The sequence below is a fragment of the Palaemon carinicauda genome, chromosome 23 (genome assembly GCF_036898095.1).
Source record: "Palaemon carinicauda isolate YSFRI2023 chromosome 23, ASM3689809v2, whole genome shotgun sequence".
Classification (NCBI taxonomy): domain Eukaryota; kingdom Metazoa; phylum Arthropoda; class Malacostraca; order Decapoda; family Palaemonidae; genus Palaemon; species Palaemon carinicauda.
The window spans coordinates 108,432,344-108,451,454 of record NC_090747.1 but is presented as its reverse complement, the minus strand read 5'-3'; the positions used below and the strand labels follow the sequence as shown (position 1 = coordinate 108,451,454).

The window sequence follows — 19,111 nt, the reverse complement described above, 5'->3', positions numbered from 1 at the left end:
AGACAGGTTGGAGCCGTTACAATCAGCCTCCCTGAAAGATCTCACTCTTAAGACTCTTTTCCTGGTATGCTTAGCCTCGGCTAAAAGAGTCAGTGAGATTCATGCCTTCAGCAAGAACATAGGATTTTCGTCAGAAAAAGCCACTTGTTCGCTACAACTTGGTTTTCTAGCCAAAAATGAGCTGCCTTCTCGGCCTTGGCCTAAATCTTTCGATATCCCCAGCTTATCGGAAATCGTAGGCAATGAACTAGAAAGAGTCTTATGCCCTGTTAGAGCTCTTAAGTTCTATTTAAAGCGTACTAAACCTTTACAAGGCCAATCTGAAGCTTTATGGTGTTCAGTTAAGAAACCATCCTTGCCTTTGTCAAAGAATGCTTGGTCAGACTTTATCAGATTGTTAATACGAGAAGCTCATTCACATCTGAGTGAGGAAGACCGAACTTTGCTTAAGGTGAAGACGCACGAAGTTAGAGCTGTAACAACTTCCGTGGCCTTTAAGCAAAATATATCTCTGCAAAGTATAATGGACGCAACCTATTGGAGAAGCAAGTCAGTGTTCGCGTCATTTTACTTGAAAGATGTCCAGTCTCTTTACAAGAACTGCTACACACTGGGACCATTCGTAGCAGCGAGTGCAGTAGTGGGTGAGGGCTCAACCACTACAATTCCCTAATTCCATACCCTTTTAATCTTTCTCTTGAAATGTTTTTATTGTTGTTTTTTGGGTTGTCCGGAAGGCTAAGAAGCCTTTCGCATCCTGGTTGATTTGGCGGGTGGTCAAAGTCATTTCTTGAGAGCGCCTAGATTAGGGGTTTTGATGAGGTCCTGTTGTATGGGTTGCAACCCTTGATACTTCAGATCCTAGGGGTCGATCAGCATCCTAAGAGGATCGCGAGGCTCCGTAAGGAAGACGTACTTAAAAGGCAGAGAAATTGTTCAAGTCGACTTCCTTACCAGGTACCTATTTATTTTGTTTTTGTTATTTTGATAACTTCTAAAATGAAATAAAAACTCTTAGCTCATAAAAGTGTAAACATATATTGCTGGTCTCTACCCACCCCCCTGGGTGTGAATCAGCTATATAATCACCGGCTAAGTTAAATATTGAAAAATGTTATTTTGATAATAAAATAAATTTTTGAATATACTTACCCGGTGATTATAAATTAAAGGACCCTCCCTTCCTCCCCAATAGAGACGCAGTGGGACGAGGAGAAAATTGAGTCTTTGTTTACATTGAGTACTGGGTATCTGGACGACAGATGGCGCTGTTGGGCACACCCGCAACCTGTGTAGCGATCGCTGGCGAGTTTTTACCGTAGAGTTGTCTGTCGGGCAACAGAGTTGCAGCTATATAATCACCGGGTAAGTATATTCAAAAATTTATTTTATTATCAAAATAACATTATTATAAAGAAATACAGTATAGTGCAAAGAAAGTATTGGAAATGGGTAGTAAACACATTTGAATAGGCAAATTGCTGGTTGCCATGGCCGCAATGGAATTATTTCTGTTAGTTGTGTTTCGAAATTCGCGATTTTCCATTTACACGAGGTCATTAATCGACCAAATTCTCGCATAATTCGGGACCCTACTGTATGTTCCCTGTGACATGGATTAATAGTTTAGCCAGACTGCCAAAGTATCTATCTTAAGTCTAGTCCATTGTGTTTAGTCTTTAAAGATATATTAGTTTGTAAAAATAAGTATTGTAACTGAAACAAAACACAGTTCTTTCCTCTTAGTTCCTTCTCTTGGCCACTACAGTGGCTCACTTGAACCATTTTAGGAGCCATTGTGATGCAATTGTATTGCGAAATCTTTTTTTGTAATGGTAATTCACTAGATACGAAGAATTGGTTAACTGTTTTCAGAACTGTAATATTCAGGTAGTAAAACCATTAGTTAAATAAAAAAATTATACTGATACTATGATTATAAAAGATGATTATTTTAGTTATTGAACAGGATTTTTATATTTATTTTATGTCATTGCAGATAATCGTGCAGGAGGATGGTATAGCTACAGGATGTCGAAAACAGCTTTAAACATGGCAACCAAAAATTTGAGTATAGAACTTGGACGTGGAAAAAAGAAGGTTGTTTGCATTGCTCTTCACCCAGGTATATTTGAATACTTTATTAGAATAATTAATTTCATGTTACCCAATCAATGTTCTAATGAGATGTTTTAATATTAAGCCAAGCTGAGCTGTAAAATTATTTTGCTCTTAATCATTGCATCCCCACAATTGAGCTGATATATATTATTCAAACATTCTGCTTACAACCTTTAGAAATTAAAGATAACATTAATGTAGCTTTGGTATTAAGATTGTAGTACTATTAAATATTAAAGTCGGGTGTCACAGTATGGAAGATTAACGATATATAGATTGCCCGTTGTTTTATGATTGTTATTTCTTTATTATTGCTGTTGCTTGGTAATTTAATGAGATTGCCACATTGCTGTACTTATAAGATACCCCAAAAGATTTGCTTTTCAATGAAAGGTTAATTTGGAACAAGATAAATTCTAAAGATAGAAGCTAAGAGAAAAGGACAAAAGGAACAGAAAAAAATTAAAAGGCAGAAAGCAATGCTCTTTGAATTGAAGGAAAGTTGAAAGAGCCTATATGGCAGTATCATTATCATTTCTTGTTGACATTACTTGAATAAGCTATTCATGAAATAAAAAGGGGTTTAGTTAATGCCAATGATTTAAAAATATTATAAATGGAGCTCTCTTTTGGTGTTGTAGCTAAAGTTATTATTACTATGAATCTCACCTAAGGCTCGTAAGACTTCTTGAATCCAAGTAAAAATCTAAAATTTCCAATTTTCTGTAATAACCATGCCCACTTATTGGAGTGGTGTAGGGCAATAATAGCGCTAGGTCAAGCCATATGGTAACTGTCTTTGATTGCTAATAACTTGAACAATTTTAAAGCAATTTCTTTCAAACTTGAGCAGCAGTATGACCCATACGGAGGAAGTATAAATCTAGAAAATCCTGCAAGCAGCAAAAATCAGTTAAAACGTTTGCTCTTCTAAATCCAAGAAATGCTCAATCAATTGCTTTCAAATTTTTTTGCTGGTGATACCTTGGGCCATGTTCTAGTGCACGCACAAGTCTGAGCTAATTCTGTTAAGTAGTTTCTGAGATATCATGACATCAAAGCTGGCTGCTACATGGTCGAAGATGCTAAAATCGGAAACTACTTGGCCGATTTAAACCAAATTTGGTGGAAATGTAGACGGTCATGAGACAGCATAAAATATGCAATATACATAATCTAGACCTTGACCTCAAGGTTACAGGACGATTTATGAGACAACATAAAATGTGCAATAGCATGACCTAGACCTTGACCTGAAGGTTACAGGACGATTTTTGCGAAAAGATTGATTTAAAAAAAAGAAGAAAACATTTATGGTGCTATCCAGCCCAATTTCATGCAAGATTTCATCTGAGCTTGAAAAGTAGGGGTTAGGTGGCCTTCCAAGGCTACCTAGATGGTAAAAGGCTGGTTACTTTAAGGGGTGTAGTTTAGGTCCCTTTGTAGGCCTATAATCAATAAAATGCCATTTCTAATCATATTTTTTCTTTATGCTTAAGAGCAAAATATTGGCAAATTCTGTGTGGAGTTCTTTCTAATGCTTCGGCAATTTTAATGTTCTTTAGTTGTTATTATGAATAGGTAAGCTACAACCCTAGTTGGAAAAGCAGGATGGTATAAGCCCATGGGCTCCAACAGGGAAAATAGCCCAGTGAGAAAAGAAAATAATCAAATGAATAAACTTTAAGAGAGGTAATGAACAACCAAAATTAAATATTTTATGAACAATAACATTAAATTATATCTTTATATAAACTTTAAAAACTTGGAAAAACAAGAGGAAGAGACATAAAATAAAATAGTGTGCCTGTGTACTCTCAAGCAAGAGAACTCTACCCCAAGACATTGGAAGACCATGGTACATAGGCTATGGCACTACCAAGACTAGAGAACAATGGTTTGATTTTTGAGTGTCCTTCTCATTAGAAGTGCTGCTTACCATAGCTAGAGTCTCTTCTACCCTTATTAAGAGGAAAGTAGCCACTGAACAATTACAGTGCATTAGTTAGCCCCTGGAGCAAATCAATTTTTTTTGGTAATCTCAGTATTGTCAGGTATATTAGAACAAAGAGGAATATGGAGGAATAGGCCTGACTATTCGGTATATTTGTAGGCAAAGGAAAAATGAGCCGTAACCAGAGAGAGGGATCTCCAGTGGTAGTATCTCAATGGGTGGCTGGTGCCTTGGCCATCGTACTACCTTTTAAACAGAAAAGGAGTCATGAATTGGCAAATCTGAATGCTTCACCATATCAATATTCAGAATATGAGGTGGAAGTTGATTTATAACAACTGACATGGATGAAGTATCACTGTTTCAGGCGTTACAAAAGTTTAATGTGGAAATTTATTCAGAAAAGTGAATTCAGGGAAGTTCTGATAGTGCTTATTTTACATTGTTGTCTTTTGCTGCTAATGCTAATAGACTTATACTCTAAAGTTTTGTAATATTTGATGTATCAAATGGAAGGGAAGTCTACTAATACTTCTTCCCATCTGATATTAAAACTTTATCTCCTGCAGAATCATTCATTATTTAAAAAACTAATCTATAGCCAAACCTTACCATTCCCCTAGATTAAGCTCCTTTGCTAGTATCCCAGGTAAATATAAACAAAACAAGTTGTTATTTGCAACTGGTTTGAGTTGGTAACTAAAGATGTGTTCAGTAATTTATGGGTAATTACTTAGGGGGTTTTATTTGAATTCTTGCAGATTGAAGAAAATTTTGGGGGTCATCGGGATCTTAATCTTGTATGGGATTACTTGGCATATCTGGATCGAAGAGTTCCAGATAGCACTAGAGGCTACTGCTATATTTATTAGTTTTGTTGTTGAACGTAGAAAACTTTGTTCCATTGGTTGAAATGTTTTCAGGTGTGTAGAAACACACACCTTGTTTTGAGTTCCAATTTAGATCAGAATATGATTGATAGTTTTATCGAGCAGCTGTATTTTAGAATGAGAAATGACGTTTAGAGAAAGTAGACTGAGGTGGTATGGTCATGTCATGAGAAGAGATGAACAGTATATTGGGAGGAGAGTGATAGAAATGAAGGTACGAGGAACGAGAAGGAGAGGGAGACCAAAGTGAAGGTGGGTAGACTGTATCAAGGATGACCTTCGATCAAAGGGATTAACCGGTGATGAAGTGTGGGACAGAGGTAGATGGAGAAAGCTGACCAGAAACATCGACCCTACATAGAAGTGGGAAAAGAAGTAGACAAAGAAGAAGTGACGTTTAGAGGTCATTTCACTAAGGCCTGTTTTTTCTCCCTATCATCATGTCACCCCTTCTTTTTAAGACTATTCCTCTATACCTCCTTGGGAGAATTTCGGAAATACAGGATTTCGAACTTAAAGAAGGCTAAGCAGAAGTGCCAACAGGGCTTGGCGATCCTGTAGGTTCTTTAGGATTGATAGTCATTACAAAGTAATTCCAGTAGGAGAATACTTTCCCACTTATCAGTTTTAGGAAAACTTTCACTTCGAACAGTAGGTCCTCTTAGTGGTAAGAAAGAGTTTAGGTACTGAATTCCTCTGTCCTGTCCTCCAATCCTCCTATGTCAAAGGAATCCATTTCTTTCCCAAATTGCCTAAAGAATTTGGCTAAATCCCATATTTTGATATCAGGGATTGCAAAACTTCAAAAGAAAGCCATATAGGAAGTCTTATTCCTTCCCATGGTTTTACAATGGCTTATTTGTAGTTGCCAAGGTATTGGAAGGGTTGGAAGCCAGATATGGATGTCTTAATTTTAAAGAGGTATTCAATTCTCACTGAATTTTCAATAGAAACTCCTTCTGTAGACTTGGAAGCAGTGAGGAAAGTAGATTGGATATTTTCAATAGATTTAACAGATGCTTTTTTTTCATTTAATCATCAGGATATAAGGAAATTCTACTTATGGACCGCTCAAAAATATATCTTCGATTCCCTGTATTCAACAGGGTGAAGGCTTCAATCTTAAAAAGGTTGAGATATCTGGGAATCAGGCCTCTGTTGTACCTAGACAAATTCTTAGTTTTGGATACATTCTTAGAAAGGATTTGGGTCCATCAGGTATGATTGGTCAGGGTATTGAGTAGGTTGGGAAACTGTCAGTTTGGAAGAATCCCTTCTGATTTCAACAAAAGGAGCCTATATTTCAGAATGAGGATAGTAACAGTTGGTTTTTGGCTTTTTTTATTGGAAAAGAGGATTTGGTCCTTTTTGTCTTTGTTAGATTTCAAATAGATGAAAGCAGTGTCGGTTTGTATGTAGATAAGGCTCTTAGATACCCTGGTGTCTCTCGAGAAGTTCCTTTCAATGGGTTGGCTGAAGAAGTGGGAAATATTTAGTTACCTCTCAATCATCATTCGAACAAAACCTCCAATCTAGGTAATATTTGTGTGCCAATGATTTAGAACATGCTAGTGCTTTTAAAATAGTGATGACCCTTGTCATTTGGCTTGGTGTGGCATTGGATGTAAAAGTTCTAGGCGTGTATTTTTTCAGACATGACTCTGGATACGGCTATTACTATAAAAGAAAATGGGAAATTTAGGATTTTAGAATAGTAGTCTATAGTTTGCTAGCTTTGAGAAGGAAGCCTTATTGTTAATACACTATTCTTGTGATAACCGTTTGTTACATCACTTGACAAATGACAGTCAAACACTGAATGAGCAAATAAAAGGGAGGTATAACTTTTGTGTCAAAAGTAAAAGAAGTTAGAGGCACTGAGCATTTCTGTCTGAAAATACGATTTTTTTTCCAAAATATTATTGCTTGAAGTTAATTTCACAAGACCACTCTAGTTACCATATAGAGATTTTTGTAAATTAAGGTAAATATGCCGCAAGGTAGAATTGCAGAAAAGAACAAAAGAACAATGATGCTGAAGCTAAAATTATGATATAAAGAAACTAGTAGCTTCTACATTATGCCATACAAAGCATACTTTGGTAGTACTAGACCATATATAGCGACCAGCATGCAACATTTTTGGAATCTAGTTAAAATTTTAATTAGTCATTTTAAGGAGAGGTTGGTCATATTCAGGAGATACTGTATGCTGTATATACAATGAGAAAATTTATATAGTTTTCTGAATAACTTAAAAATGAGTGGCAGTTAGTAAAGGCTTAGGATGTAATTGTGTGTTTAGTATATACTGAAAACAACTAATTCCAGAATAGAAACCAAGTATGAAAATCTAAAACTAGGAATAATTGATAATTAGAACTAGGTTTCTATCGAATTTTTGTAGTAAGAGAATGGAAAATGCAAGTAGAAAATAAGCATTTTTGTTGTTGGATTCCATGGAATTATAGCTGTCTGCAATAATTTTGTGAAATTTCTTTGTTCCAATTTTTTATTTTATTAGTACTTCAGCAAGTATGAGGAAATATGAATTAGTACTGTGTTTTGCAAGATTAGCATCTTTATTTAAGCACAAAGGGTTTCTCATTCTTTTACAAAAAGATAAATTACTTCTCTCAAGTAATTCCAGATCAAGTTGAAGATTGTGAGGTTCATGAAATTCATAAACAAACTTTGGATCTAATTGTATGCCAGGAGTGATATTGTTCTGCCTCATTTTTCATACCTTTATTGCTAAATTTATCTTTAAAGCTAAGATTTTACGTAAAGATGAAGGGTTTAATATCAAAAGATGTCTTGAATTAAAACTTGAAGATTGCAGTATATACTCTGTTGAAGTAAAAAAAAATATAGTGAGAAGTAAAAATACTGCAAAAAATTTACTATGAAAAGTGTGATAAAAGGAGAAAAAGCAATATATACGAATTGCACGTAGTTTACTACTGCTCAGGTTGCCATGGATAATGCCATAAAAACTTGGATACCTGCACACCCCGGACGTGGGACCAGGTTGTGGGTTGAGGCCTTTATGAGTACTAGACTTATCCACCACCACAGTATATATAACTTCTTATAATCATAGTTTTATTGACTTGATTAAATGAATAGAATATTAAGAGGGTAATAAAAGTATGGAGTAATATAGCTGTTAACTAAAATGTTATGTCTTTCCTTTTTACAGGAACTGTAGATACAGAGCTGTCTAGACCCTATCACAGAAATGTTCCACCAGGGAATTTGTTCTCTCGTCAACAGTGTGTTGATTATTTGATGGCTATCATTGACAGAGCTACTTTTGCTGATACAGGGAAATATTTTGGATGGGATGGAGCTGAAATCCCATTTTAAGGTATGTGTTCTTTTATTTCTCAATCTAAAGTAGCTTTGATACACCACCTAGTCCCCTCTTTTGGAGCAATATGTTTAGTTTGTGACTTGACCAGCTTCAGGTGAAAGACTCTAAACATAAAAGAAAAAATCTTTTGATTGGGGTGGAAAATCCTGAGACAATTAGGCTATTATATTACTTACCTGTCAGGGGTTGGAACTGTAGTTGCAAGCTTCATAAACTAACTAAATATGTCATGTTCGTGCAATCTGATAAGAAGGCTTGAGTGTCTTTGGGCAAAAACAATGATACTATCCTAACCTGCACTGTTTGGAAGCTTAGGCTAACTCATTAATTTTGTATTAATTTTGCCGAGTGGTGGTTGTGTACCAGTTGCCAAGAATTTTGATGGTACTGTACACAGTGAATTATAGAGTTGACATTAGGCTTCTTAATCTTCACCCTTCTACTAAAAATAATGGTAATTATATAGTTGATAGCCTCATTACAAGCCCTCCTTATCTCAAATTACTTCAGGTCCTTTAATTGAAAAAGCTTGCTCTTTCATTTTCCGTCTACTTTATACTGTACAACCTCTTGTTTCCAAGATAGTGTGGATCCCAGTTTATGTTTGCCGGTTGAAGCACTGATGAGTAACCTTTATTATAATGTTCCATATCATATGGTTCCTGTGGAACCAGGTACGAAAATTTTAAATAAAATTCCTCAATATTTTTCTGGAGCTGAAAAATGGTTGCCTTATGTTTAAAATGGCAGTGGTTTTCCACCTAGGTTTGGCCAGTACCACATCTGAATTTTTCTGTACCAATGTTAATATTTGAGCTTGTACCTATGTGACCAGAATGGGGCTTTTTCTTAGAGCAGGCAAAAGAGCTACCACTTATTTGTAAACAAAAGTCATGGAGTTTGGGTTGGAGGTCACTTTTAGCCGTCTTGATTTTAAATATTTATGTAGTTTCCACCAAGTTTTCATTAGAAGCAACTCCTACAGTCTTTGGGACAGAAAGGAAAGGGGATTGGATGTTTTTGATAGACTAAATGCATGATTGTTTTCTTGATCCTATTCATCCAGAATAAATAATTTTTTTTGGTGTATGGACTGTGAAAATATATCTATTCAAGTACTGTACCTGTGTTTTGTACTTAGGTCTGTTCCTCAATTATTCACCTTGGTGATGGCTCCCATCTAGAATGGATTATTCTAGGTATCAGAGTTAATACTGTACATAGATTAATGGCTTGTCTTAAACATATCCTCAGGAAATATGTCCATGAGGTATCGTTGCTAAGGTTAATGAGAAGTTTGGGAGTCTTGGTCAATATCGAGAAGTCTCCTCTGATTCCAACTCAAATGATTCTATATTTGGGAATGAAATAATGTTGGTTAGTATGTGGATGAGGCTACTAGGGACCTTGGCATCTTTCAAGAAGTTTGTTTCGGTGGGTGGGTTGAAAACGAAGGATTTCCAGTTACATCTCAATTGTCATTGGAATAGGACTCCTGACATAAACACAATTTGCATACCATTGATGCAGAACGAGTGAGAATTGGGGAAATAGTGGGACAACCATGGTTGTTTGGTTTATGGAGTGTTGTTTGAAGTAAAGATTCTGGACTTTCCTCTTCACAGATGTTTCCCAGGAACGGTTGAGAGCAACCATGGGTTACGTTCACCTGTCAGGATAGTGGTCAGAGAAGAAGTCTGCCTTACATATCAATTGCCTGGAACTTTTGTCTGTACTCATGGCCCTTAAGATTTAGGAGTCTGTAGTGATGGGAAGTGTGTAGCGTTTTCTTCAGGTGAACACAACGGCTGTCTTGCATTTGCAATTAGGTCGGAGTAATTGTTCTGCATAGTGAAAGTGTTTTTATCTTGGACATACCTGAGGGGAAACTCCTCCTTCCTCAGTTTATTCCACTACATCCTTTGGTGCGTCAAGAGATTTGGAGTTGTGGGGAACACCAAACTGGGAATTTTTTGTGACTTCCCTTAACAAGATGATGGTGTTTTGCTCTCCAGTTCTGGTTCCCCTAGCATAGATGATGGACTTAGACATGTATGCATTTCCTCCATTCTCAATGATTTGGGCATTAATAAGAAAGTTCATGGTTCAGTATCTTCAAACAGCAGGATGACTGGTGTCTTCCATTTGGTCTCAGAGAGAGCTATTTACTGAATTTTGGCATGTTTAGTTGGAATGTTGGAGGAGATTACATTACATTATAAAAGCATTCTTTCCAGGTAACCAATTTCAAGGTCAGTTCACCAAAATCCCATGCGCTGCATGTAACCTTGTTAGGACTATCCACCCTGTCCACCTTATTCTCGGAGAAAGTTTTCTGGGCCCTCAAGATTTTATGTTAGATTCCAACAGGGAGTCTTCAATAAATTGTAACAAAGACAATGGATTGTGTATTTTGATTGGTGCAGGTCCAGGAATATTTAAACTAGTTTGGATATTATCGTTAAGTTTATGCATTTCCTTTTTTATGAAAGAAAATTATCTATTTTGGCTTAGTACCATACTTGGGCACTTGGGGTTAGATTTATCTACCTCTGGTATTATTATTATTGATGCGTTCAGGTCCTTTGTAATTACGAAAGTGTTACCATATCTAAAGGTCTCTTGTTTTAAACCTTTGGAAGTTCATTAAAAATCTTACAACCAAGACTGTTTTTCTCTTAGCTTTGTCTTAAGGTAAACATATTAGTGAGCTACAGTTTTTTCCAATATTGTGGATTTTGGACTTGGGAAGGTGATTGTCTATCACTTGACTTCACTTGAGAAATAGGTTAGCTGTATGTCAGAAAATAGGTTTCTTTGTCTCATTAGAGCGGTCAAGATTTATTTAGACAAGTTAGAAAATATTAGGGGAAAGGTTCCTAATTTATTTTGTGGGGTTAGGATTCCAATGTGTCCTCTCTACAAGAGTTCTGCCTTTTCTTAGTAAGTGTATGGGGACAGAAGATCACAGAGAATTGGGTTTAGGTCAGATGAAGGACTTGATGGTTTGAGTTCATGATATTAGAAATGCAGCCGCTGCCCTTAATTTCTATAAGTCTTTTTTGGGAAAGTGGTTTGGCAACAGCTTAGTTTCATATTAAGTAGGTTATCACCAAGCATTAATTAAAAGAAGCCTGGCTTTCTTATAAGAATCAATAGACATTGGGTGTGGGGGTAGGTTTGAGGGATATAGAATGAATGTGCGCTATTCGTTTTAATCAAACTCCTCAAGCTACTAAAGTAATAGTACTGTATAATTTTTATCATTGCAAAATTACCTCGTATTGAGTACTATAGCAGATACACTACTGTATGTTGATGTAGTGTTAAGTATTAAATTGTGTATTTTCCCAATTTTCAGTCAGGAGTGTAAAGCACAGAAGATTCTTTAGTGTATCCCTTTGGCTCTCGGCTTCATAGTTGTATTGTCTTCTGCATTCTAATTTTTATGTTTGCCATGCTCTCTTACCCATCCTGAAACTGGGTCGTTTGGCCAAAATGAAATGATCCTTCCGTCCCACTTATGCAGCTTACCAACTTCAAGAAATAAGCCTTGCCCCGTTTTATGTTTGTAGTCTTAAACAAATTCCCGGGCGAGACTTGTCTATATTTGACTGCGTTCTTATTAATTTACTAGAGAATTTATACTGTACATTGCTTTCTTGGGATTTACTTGTGAAGGATAAATATGAATATCTTAATAGTCTCTTGTTTTTTTTTAAGGTTATTGCACTTGTGGCTGCATCTCATTTAGATTATTAAAATCCTCTTTATTCTTTATTTCAGGAGGTGTCCAGTTCCAGTGTTTATGCCTAGCAGTTATTAGTTTTCATGTGTGTGGGAATTTTACATATTTTAGTTTTTGTAATTAATGTAAGTATAGTAAGTACTGTACTGTTGAATTTACAACTGTGGTCTTTGCATGACCTTTTTCTTAATAATCTGAGTTTTTGACAGTTTATTCCTTTTTAGTGAATTTTGATAGTGTTGGTTGAAATTGTAAGCAAGGTGAGAAGTAGGAAATAAGATGGCGTGGTTTGCAATTATAAAATGAAATATGTCTGTATATTTATGGTACTCTGTACAACATACAGGTTTGTTCTAACATTTGTTACATGTCTTGAACTAATCTAGGTGAAAATATCTTTTCTTGGAAAGTCGTCGTCGTCTTTGACTGCATCTTTTCCCACTTTTATGTGGTGTCGATGTTTCTGGCCAGTGTTCTCCATCTACCTCTGTCCCACACTTCTTCACCGGTTAATCCCTTTGATTGAAGCTCATCCTTGATACAGTCCATCCACCTTCATTTTGGTCTCCCTCTCTTTCTTTCTCCCTGTACCTCCATTTCCATCACTCTCCTCCCAATATACTGTTCATCTCTTCTCGTGACATGACCACACCACCTCAGTCTACTTTCTTGGATCTTATCGGATAGAAAGAAAGAAAAAATAGAAATCTTGAAAAGTAAAATACAGTAATACCCCTGTATTCAACCGTAATACGATCCAAAATAATGGTTGAATACCGATTTGTTCGAATACCGAATCATTATTTGCCATTACAGGTGATGTATGAGTTGTTAATGTTTCAAGCCCCTGTTGATTTGTTAGGAGTATGACTTATTGGTATAAAAAAGTGATGTAGGTATGTAGCTTTAACACAAACAGTAAATATAACAACACGCACAAACTTTCAATGAAAAGGAAAACATTAGAAGTCATTTTAACATAAGAGAACTTGAATTTTTGGTTGCAATATGACGGCGTCGGTGTATAGCAGTGTGGGAGGAAGGGAGGAGATATTGGTGGGAAAGGGAATCCCCATCCATTAAAACATCAAGTAATTTAGTTTCAGGGTTTCTTTTCCCTTTTCTGTTGCTTAGGGGCAGGTATTCCTTTAAAAACTAAATCAATGTTAGTTTCTTCTGCCTTTTCTCAGAATTTTTTGGTAATGAAAAGGTTTACAGTTCTATGGCTGACAACGCTATCTAGTATTCAAGAGCAATTTCCGAAACCCGCATTCCGTTTTTGTGTTTATCAATAATTCCCTTTTTCAGTTCTCTTGTTGTTTGCACTGTTTTACTTGACCACTTTCACTCTTATTTGTCTTTGCACCCATGTTTATGAGCTTATGAATCAAAATAGATGAAGAATGATGTAAAATAAAGATATACGAGTGTAAAATGAAAAATAATGCTGAGCATATGTTTAGTTTCGCCCAAAACAACGGCTAATGCGTAACTGATGACGTTCGGCTTAGCGGGCTTTTACTCGGTCTGGTCGAATACTGAAAATTTGTTCAAGAACATGGACATTTTTCACTCAATCTTTTTGGTCATATTGAGTTTCAAAACGTTCGAATACCGAAGTTTTATTGTAAAAGTTTAGGGAATATAATTATTTTCATAATCACCTGTATTTCACATTTTTCTTTTCTTGGAGCTAGTTGAATGTCAATTTTTATCTTAAAATGTAAAATTTCTCATTGCCTTTGCAGCCAAATATTAACGTTCATTTTCAGTCTTTTCATTGATTTTAATTCCATGAATAGATTTTATTTTCATTTTAAATGGGTTATTTACCTTCAGATTAATAGGAGATGTCTTCTGATTTTCCATGCATTCCTATGTTATTTTTTCACGGGGATTATTGCTAGATGATAAAGATCTGCACTCCCTTTGTTGAATGTGTTGAGGGGAGCATTTTGGTTTATACAGTCATTGTGCTTTTTATGTTAGGTTACCAATCCCCCTTATAGAGCAGTATGGCTGACTAAGTTTGCATATAAAACTCCAAATGTAAAAGAAGAGTATCTTCTAGTTCAGGGAAAAATCTAAAGAAGACTAGGCTATTGGAGGCAGGTGATGATTTACAAGTAGTTTTGAGTGTATTTATGGTTATTTGTATTTAATTTTACTTGTATATATCTATACTGTAGTTTATTATTGATTTTCTCAGTGGGAGTGGCCTGTTGGGTAGTTTGGTAACGATAGTGGTTTAATTATAAGTATTAAGAGTGTAATAGAGAGTAATTTTTATGCAATTCCTTTGAGTAGGTATTAATTCTTGCCCCTAGCGTGTATTTATTATTTAAATCTTTTCTCATTCGGGGTTCTTGAGGTATTATGTATGACTTGATAATACTGTACTCTTGAACTAGATTAATCGTATTCTCCGATTATTTTTTTATGCCATAGTTTTTATCTGGGATTTTATTGTATATTTTTACTTTGGGCCATCCCTGACAGGGTTGTAAATTAAGATTTGATTGTAACAGCTTCACAGCCATTTAAATTAACAAGAATAGAATACTGGCTCAGTTTTTCCCTGAATAATATCTATTCATTAGGTATCTTTTGATGTAGTATCCTCAGAGACTTGGATTTTTACATCCATCTCTAGTTCAAAATTCATGAATCGGTCAGCATAGATTGTGAGCTCTCCAAAAAGTTTTGTATCGTATGTATAAACTAGTTTTCTACCTGCATACCACTATACTGTATACATTTGTTGGCAACAACTGATTTCTATTGCTCATCTAAACCTTTAAGCCAAAGACCTGAGTAGCATGAATGTTCCTTTAGATGATAAGATGGTAATGTTGATTAACACATTGTTTTGCCAAGTTGACCAAGTATCACTATTTAATCTGGAACCATATAGATACTTGTTAAAAAGATTTGTTTCACCAAATTTGTGTCCAAATCTTAACTCAAAAGCATAGCCAATATAAGAACAAGTGAAAGAACCCTGGACCAGTCTTTGTAGACATGATCATAGAGATTTCAGGTATTGGTAAAGAAAGGTGAAGCTGATGTTAGCATTAGTGGATGCTTGTCAGAAATCTTGCCTTCCATTGATACCATGATTAGTATGGTAATGCTTTGATCTGAAAGTATGCTCAGTTTGAAAGGAATATCCTGTCAATAATAGATTTTGTCAGGAGTTTATGGGTGTACCCCAAACCAGATCTAGCTTTTCAATGCCTTTAGGTTTTCTATAAAAGCTATTTATACATTTTTTTTATTAGGTCTTTTGTAAGGATACCATATAGGGTACTTTTCATTTCTGCCATTGAAGCATATCTATCCCTTCAGTACTAGACGTTTGTATATCTTATCTGTCTGAGAGATTGAACTGTGTAAGCCATATGGTACTTTGTTTGCTAATTTGTAAAATTATTATACATGCTCTGGCACCTATTCGGGATTTATTTCAAAGCAGATTACTTGTGCATTTTGTGGTATGTTCAAATGAAGCCAACTGTTTAAGCAAAGGGTCAAAATGATGTTGATTATCTCTAAAAAAGATGTAACAATTGTACATCACAATTGATCCTTTTGTTGGATCTTGAGTGATCCACTGCATTTCATAAGTGATACAAAGGGCTGACAGAGTTAGATAATGGCAGGTAGATGAGGGGAGGGTACTACCATTTAACTGACAGTCAAATATTACAAAATCCTTTACTGTATCATTGTATAGATATCTATGATGCTGCCCTTTGTTTTAGACACTTATTTCTACCATAAACCTCATTATGTTTTTGGTTGATTACCTTTACTCTTTCATTGACCGGCTTTGACATATATAGATGTTGGGTGTTAGTTTTATGCAAGGAGATTGAGCAGTGAAGGTGCTTTGTGTGTAAGACTGACCTTGGGTGCTTATATGTTACATTTGAATTTTAATCCTTATTTGTTTTATTTATCTTTTTCTGGGCCCAAATGTGTTTACCTTGAGTAGAGTTCTCTGATTGGTGTGTTGCACAATAGCCTAAGTGGGACTAAGAGAATGTTTTAAGCATATTTTCTATAGTGTCTTTAAAGGTGCAGTAAGCTTTCTTTCTCTCCTTTGCTTCTTCCTGAATTGGTTTTGGTTGTAACCATTGCTTCATCTTCTTGATCCATTCTTTATTGCGCTTAGTCTACATTCTTTAGTGAGATCAGGGCAGTAATGGAGTTTATTCCAGTAGCTGGCTACTGAAAATGGAAAATTTTTGTGATGTTTTGAATTATACTATATGTATAAAGTTTCTCTGATTGCAAGCTCTATATGGTATTTGACAAGATCATTATTTTGCATTATTATTGGTTAGAGGTGCAATTTTAATCTAGAAAAATATAATAGTATTTCTTAGACATTTTCTCAGCTGGATTAATGCTTACAAATGTCAAAGGTACTGTAGTTGCTAAAAATAGTTTTATTTTTATGGACATTTCCCACCACGTGCTTCACATTTTTACTTTTCACTATTTTAGTTTCTTCCTAATTAGCTGTCTGTTGTAGTATTGTGCTGCATATTTGGGTCAATCCTGTGGGGTTATAGAAAAAAGCTGAATGTTGTGGTTTAAACTATGTTTATTAGTAATGATAGTAATGCAATGATACAGGTAATGATGATGGTATTCCTGTAAGACTATGTGAAAGTTAGGAGAAATCTTAAAACTAATTCAATGAAAACAAAGGCAAATAGTATTTTTTAGGTTCTTAGAAAACAGTTTGCACAATAAAGGGGTGTGAATTTTACGCGTATCTGAACTAAATCATGACTTTATTTCAGGTTTCTGTTATGTCTAAATAATCAAGACTACCTCGAGGACTACCTCATTGCCTATTGCCATGTTCAACAACACCTCAAGTTTCTACTCAAGTTTATAGTCCTGTGGATGATGATTTTTTATACCTGTTTTGATGTATATATACATGTTTTTTATTATTTAAGAAAATAATAAATTGATATTTGAATTGGTACGTAGAAAAATTTTCAGAGTAAAAGATACGTGACTGAGATCATGGCCCCAAAGATTTTGTATGTGCCTTAGCTTTCAGCAGGATCATAGAAATTGGATGCATAAGCAATGAAAAACCATCTAATGCAGTCACGCCTTTATGAAATATCCTCTTGGCAGTTACTAATTTTTCACCCCTTTACCGCCGTCATATCTTTCAATAGATTTTGGTTGTCATCCTCCTCATTATTACACACCTCATAGTTTTGTCTCCTGTCTTAGCCTTGTCTTATCCTCTCAGCTACCACTTTGAATTGCTATGCACCTTGGCTTTATTTTTTTCGGACTTGTGTGTATAGATTTTTGTCTTCATAATAACCCATTGAGATTCTTTGTGGATCTATGACTCCGTTGTTGTAAAACCCATTTGGATCTTATATATCACTAATGAGCTTCAAAATAAGTTCCTTTTATGTCTAAATGTATTCAACATCACAATAATTATGGTTTTGGTCTGATTTAATGTTATGCAATTATACTTTTTTTTAGTATTTTTTTATAATTTGGTACTATAAGAAAATATGATCTACTTCCTTTTCTGTAGTTTATATTTCTATAACTCTTCCCTGATGTTCATATAGCTTCTCTCTGGAAGCTTTGTTTTATCTACATTTAATCCTAAAAAATTAAGATATTTCCTGTTTATTTTGTATCAATAGACTTATGGCTCTAATAAAGCAATGAGACAATATATTGGTTGATGACATTAACCAGTGGTTTGGGCAAGCCATACTGAATTTGTCTTCAATCTCTGTCAGCTTTTCAACATGTCCTCAGCCCCAGATTGTTCAGTTTCCAATTTTTCAGTGTTTTTAGAGATATCTTCTTATATTCATTAGTAAATGTTGTGTAGATTGTTAAAGGAAATTGTTTCTAGGCAATCATGATATCTTGGATTTGTTAGCAACTGTGTAGATTATTCAGTGGAATTGTTTGTAGGCAATCATGATCTCTTGGATTTGTTAGTAACTATTGTGTAGATTGTTCAATGGCATTGTTTCTAGGCAACCATGATCCACATTTTCTGTCTCTAATGTCTGAGACAGTAGTGTGATTCAGATAACCATTGTCAGGTGTATGAAGGCCTCACAGTTCCTGTTATGGAGAAAAGTATGTTTCTTTGGTTGCAGCGGCGACAATGACCTTAGATGTCAGGATTCCTGAAAACCTTAAATCAATCAATCAATCAATCTTTGGTTGCAGACCTAATTAAAACCTAAAATTGCTAAACCTAACCTGCTTTTATTTCAGGTAAAAATCCAGACAAGATTAAGCTAGTTGATTATAGGAGTGATGATATACCAGTATTGAATTCCAATATTGTACAGCAATTAAATGACTAGTTTTGATAGTGATTTTCTTCAAAAGCTCTTAATTTCTTTAGCTTTTTGTGAAATCCAAGGAGACCAGTGAGTCTTAAATTAAAAGCAGTAATTCTGAACTAACATACCCTATTTTGAATGCTGGCCTGATTTTTTTAAGTGGGGTCTAGAGGTTTTAGTGCTCCATTCAGTAAGGGTTCTGATTGTGTTTAGTAAATTAGTTTCAAGATAGAGTATAGACAGTATGTGCCCATTATAAGTTTTTCTAGGGATTATTTTTCTAGTAGCTGTGCTATTTCTTTCTACTTCATGCATGTTGCAGTCCCTCTTTTTTCTGATCTTTCAAACCTCACTCCATAGTTCAGTGTCTCTAAAGTACAGTGAAAAAAATACCCTACTTCTTCTGAGACATTCCTATCTATCCCACTCTATTGTTGACGTTTCTGTTCTTCGCCATTTTAGGTATCTAAATTCTTGTACTGTGTAGATTTTGTAATCCAGAACAACTTTTAAAATCATTTGTTATATTTGGTACATAGTACTTATCGGTAGTTCACTTCCGCATCTTTTATTAAGAACTACGTGGCCTCTTCCCTGATTGTACTTTTTAGACACCATTTTGTTTGTTTTTCTGTTTTCTCTCCATTCCACTCTTAC

General features: G+C 35.2%; 1 long non-coding RNA gene across 1 annotated transcript; it reads left to right on the top strand.

The window, feature by feature from the left end:
* The first annotated feature begins 1,998 nt into the window (after positions 1-1,998).
* LOC137617051 (uncharacterized) lies at positions 1,999-17,497 on the top strand. Its single transcript, XR_011039563.1, has 4 exons — positions 1,999-2,125; positions 8,168-8,335; positions 12,128-12,214; positions 16,904-17,497. It is a non-coding gene; the product is annotated as an uncharacterized lncRNA (long non-coding RNA).
* The last annotated feature ends 1,614 nt before the right edge of the window (positions 17,498-19,111 follow it).